Source organism: Penaeus japonicus, unplaced genomic scaffold (assembly GCF_977035675.1).
Source record: "Penaeus japonicus unplaced genomic scaffold, GWHDUDI00000001_assembly GWHDUDI00000019, whole genome shotgun sequence".
Classification (NCBI taxonomy): domain Eukaryota; kingdom Metazoa; phylum Arthropoda; class Malacostraca; order Decapoda; family Penaeidae; genus Penaeus; species Penaeus japonicus.
In genome coordinates, this window is record NW_028234421.1 from 5,224,673 (window position 1) to 5,229,672 (window position 5,000).

General features: G+C 34.3%; 1 protein-coding gene across 2 annotated transcripts in view; it reads left to right on the plus strand.

The window, feature by feature from the left end:
• Positions 1 to 3,442: 3,442 nt before the first annotated feature.
• LOC122245589 (bis(5'-adenosyl)-triphosphatase enpp4-like) overlaps positions 3,443 to 5,000 on the plus strand; it is a 3,218-nt gene continuing 1,660 nt past the window's right edge. The window contains exons 1-2 of one of the 2 annotated variants that reach the window (XM_086547279.1): positions 3,443 to 3,706; positions 4,978 to 5,000. The exon at positions 4,978 to 5,000 is cut by the window's right edge and continues 127 nt beyond it. The gene's annotated coding sequence lies outside the window, so the exon portion shown is untranslated. The remainder of the gene's footprint in view (positions 3,707 to 4,977) is intronic. The other variant, XM_086547280.1, reaches the window with a different exon arrangement.

Below are 5,000 nucleotides of genomic sequence, written 5' to 3' on the forward strand. Positions count from 1 at the left end.
AGATGAGACAGGCATATGGCGATTTTGTGGCTACTTTCAAGATAATAGCAAGTTCAAACTGTTTTGGTTTGTGCAGGCGGTTATATGATGTACCACAACGATTCAATCAAATAATGTACTAGTACCTTGTGTTCTGTATCAGGACACAAAGTACGCATGTAGTTTGTCTGTCAGCTATGCTATCTGGACACAAGGTACACATGTAGCTTGTCTGTCAGCTATGCTATCTGGACACAAGGTACACATGTAGCTTGTCTGTCAGCTATGCTATCTGGACACAAGGTACACATGTAGCTTGTCTGTCAGCTATGCTATCTGGACACAAGGTACACATGTAGCTTGTCTGTCAGCTATGCTATCTGGACACAAGGCACACATGTAGCTTGTCTGTCAGCTATGCTATCTGGACACAAGGTACACATGTAGCTTGTCTGTCAGCTATGCTATCTGGACACAAGGTACACATGTAGCTTGTCTGTCAGCTATGCTTGAAAACGAGATGCGAGGTTTGCTCTTCCAAATGCCAGCGTTTTAGAGACTCGTCGCAAACTGTCAAATCAAGGATATTCTCATATTACTTCTATCTATCTTTAAGGCTGAGGTGGTATATTGTGCAAAAGATGTGCAGTAGGTCTCAAACCCAATAGGAAATGTCTTTTTATTTTCATGCAACAACGGAATACAATTCGATAAGGGGTTTGTGGTACTCGGAAGAAAGGTGCACTCGGGGTGTGCTGAAATCGCTCCTCATTTATTGCAGTGATTTGGGCAATATCTTGAACTGTCAAATGAAATTATTTCAACATCTGAATACTTTGTTTGTCTGCTGTATGATGTGAACACAATCACATGTATATTTAGGCTCTATGTTGTGTTTGCCAACAAAGTCGAAAAAAAAACGTAAATCGTATTACCAAAGATGCTTTAATGCAGTACTTGAAAAGGAATCACTTCCAGATGTTTCGTTGATCAATGTCTTTGTCAGCCATAGTAGAGCTTCATTCACCTTTTATCTGTGGGTGGAAAGATGAAGAGGGTGGACTTGTCCCAAATAAACTACCGACTAAACCATTGACACCTAATAGTCTTAGACTTGATTTGTGAATGCATAATTGCTGGGTATAATTAACAAACGAAATAGTGTAGGAAAAAAAACCTAACTTGCACTCTGTCATGCAACTGCATAAAAGGCAAAGTTTGCAAATACCCATTAATTGCCCATCCTGATAATTATCCAAACGGATGAGAGGACTCATATAATTGGCCAAAGCTTTGGACACACTTTGGATGTGTAAAACAACGAACAATCCATCATCAAAGCAAAAACTCTGATTTTTGAAATGGACCTTTCCCATTCTGTGAGTATTTTTTTTCCATATTTAAAGCCTCTAAGTGTTAGTCTTCAATAACTCATTAACAGGGCCGGCCTTAAGCCAACTGGACCAATTGCTCCCAATTGGGCCCCGAGCCCAAGGACGCCCACACTAGTGTTATCTATCAACTCGAATTTATTTTTAGGCACAGATTCTGATTGCTTTATATTCTACCATAGATATATGAGGTCTATAATAGACTTTTTGCGTACGTTTTTTTTTATAATTCTGGATGGGAATCTAGGCCCATCGAAATTGGTCCCAATTGGACCCCGCACCTCCAAAGGCTGGCTCTGCAAACCAGGAAATAGAAATATTCAGAATGTAAGATTCAAAAGTGCTGATTTTCTTTCTGTACGAAATCTTCCGAGGCCATCATGCCCTTCTCTTGTCTTATCGTATTTTCCCTTTCTGTAAAGTATACTTTTCCTTTTCAAGTGAACAATACCTTTAGACCACCGATGAAAAAAAAAAAAAAAAAAAAAAAAAAAAAAAAAAAATCTCAAGTGCTAGTATGAAAATCTAAAAAGATAAAACCAAAAACGTTCACTGACCTTGATGTAGAAAGGCGCTATCACAGGCGGCACGTGTTGTTATTAACCCTCGGAAAGGAAATCCTCTGTGCTGAGATTAAGGTGTCGAAGGGATAACTAAGATTTTTTTTTATTTTTATATCCTATTCTTTCTCTTGAATGAATGCATGGGAGTGAGAATCCACTGATCCTAGTTCCAAAGATTTAATTACCTGTGTTAGGCACTTTGAGGACATATAGACATTCTTTCATAGTCGGCCTATCTGGTAAGAAATTATTAATACGAGATAATTTGGGAATAAAGTGGTATACTTAATTCGTTGTTTATTTTAAATTGGAAGGGTCCTGTTTGGTAATTTTAGATTATCATAATTTTTGAAGTGATGCATATGTACACACGACACTATTGGGGAGTTATTTTCATTTTTTAATTCTATTTAGAAATGTATTTCTTGACATCCTTATCAGCTCTCTTTACTTCAAACATTTTAATGTGGCCTCTCGTTCTTCTTGTGTTCAGAATGATAAAATTCTCCTTGTCTAACCTCATTATTCTACATTATCAAATCTCCTTTTCCTTCAAAATATGATGTCTTATTTTCGTAGTTCTTATCTATGTTAATGTTAGCACATCTTGCAGCTGCATTATCTTCGTAGTTCATATCTCTTTTTAATGTTAGCACATTTTGAAGCTGGCCTTTGAATTCTTTCTATATTTGTTTGTTTATTTGTATATGTATGAAATTAGGTCTTAGGTTTGCGGAGCAGATTGTTAGCCGGCCTTATAGGACCTAAGGTGGGAGTGTAGCAGCGAGTATTGACACGGTGTGAATACGGTTATTATCCTACTTGACCTCCAGGCGATTGTGGAAACTCATGGGCGTGGCTCGATCTGCTGACCAAAGGGATGAGGAAGTCGGCACGCTAACGACTGCCCTACCTAGCAGCTGACAGAAGGCAATGTCAACGAAGTAAAGGTTGAAGAGAGTCCTTGGGATAAGGAGGGAAGAAATGTCAAAGAGCTAACTGCCCGGAAAATTCAAAAAGTCAGAGATAAAAGGAGGGGGGCGAGATCCTTTGCTTGGTGGTTTGAATCGCATCAGCTGGCGGGAGGGTATTGGGGTTATATATATATATATATATATATATATATATATATATATATATATATATATATATATATATATAGATATAGATATATGTGTGTGTGTGTGTGTGTGTGTGTGTGCATGCATATATATACTTATTTTACATATGTTTATTTGTTTACTTTATGCTAAGGTGGAAGAGTTACCAATTACTGTTTTTTTCTATCTGTATCAACAAAACGAATTTTGAAACGTCATAAACCAAAACAAAATACCTAACCTACATAAGATACACCACCAGCATAATTTTCACCTCCTTAACCACAAAAACCCTAAAGAAAACAAACAACAACACTCAAATTATAATCAAATAATAATAACATACTTAAACGCTCGTTGGCAACCGCGACTCAGACAGGTGTCAGGAAGAGAGAAATATTTGGACAAACTAATTCTCTATTCGTCTCTCAATTCACGTGTTTCTCTCCTATTCTTTAAATGCCTAATTGTGAAGAACAAGTCCTTAACACTCCTCTTCCTCTTCCTCTTAGGTATTATTCATGCAGTAAGCACAGGAGAAGAAGAAAAGGGAAAAAAACAACACAGTTCTGGTTCTCTCTCCAGATAGCTTTGGTTATAACTATCTCTCTAAGTACGATTTTAAACACATAGATCAGTTGTTTCTTCATGGCAGTTATCCCAAAGTGTTCAGGTGTGTTCTGTGGTAATGTGGTTTGTGAAATAGAGATTGTAGTATTGTGATATATTGGTATATTGATATATATTTTTTTCAGTTCGTGTTGGTGGAAATATTTTGTCTTGGAGTAATTTATCTCGTTGATTTCTTATTTTACAAATTTATCATTATTTATAGTATGATTCTTGTGATGTCATGGAGAAAGAATCTTGTCGTGATTGTACTTTTATTTTTGTAAGTGTTATGAGAGATTTTTATATTTATAAGTGAGTTAAGTGACTTGGGCTAAAGTGACTTTGACATTTAGTGCAATAGTATGTTTATATATATATATATATATATATATTCTTTTTTCAAGATATAAATGACATATTTGTCATTGGTTTCCTTTTAATATTTATAGTCAACTATAAAAATTCATAAAAGTTAGCAGCTCTTGACTTTTTTGGTAAGTGAAAGCATATAGAGAGCAATAATAACAATGAATATGATAATAAAGACAGTATAAGTAAATAAAAAATACCCACAACGCAAGCAAACCCACAAAACTCAAAGGAAACGGTTTAATCTCCTTTTCCATTTTATCAAACTATCTCCGCAGTGTGGAAAGACCTCGCAAAACCTTCTGATAGAGATTGATAACTGCATCTTGTCCCCTCGTCTTGATGTGTTTTGTGCGATTCCTTTTGTTAATTTTTTTGTTATTGTGATGATGGTGGTGATGATGGTTACTATTATTTTGATTTATTGCTTTTCATTATTATTTTTCATTTATTTATTTTTTTTAGATTATTATTATTATTGGTAGTAGTAGTAGTATTTTTTAATTAATATTATGATCTTCATTATTATTGTTATTATCACTATCGTTGTTTTTATTATTATTATTTTATTATTATTATTGTTATTGTTATTATTATTATTATTATTATTATTATTATTATTATTATTATTATTATTATTATTATTATTATTATTGTTATTATTGTTATTATTGTTATTATTGTTATTGGTATTGTTGTTATTATTATTATTGTTATTTTCATTAATCATCATCATCTTTATGACCTGAGTAAGTGCAAGAAGAGGCTCTACCTGTTCACCTCATTTGGTGTTTCTTTTTGAATGATTGATTGATTTTTGTTTTTATGAAGGGGGGGTATGGAGGATAAAGAGCTCCCTCCTCCATCAAAATAAAGGAAAAAAAAAGAAGAAAGGAATAAATAAATAAAGAAAGAATAAATACATAGATAAATGAATAAATTGATAGTCCTCCGTCTTTCCAGAAACCAGTTTATCCCCAAGACAC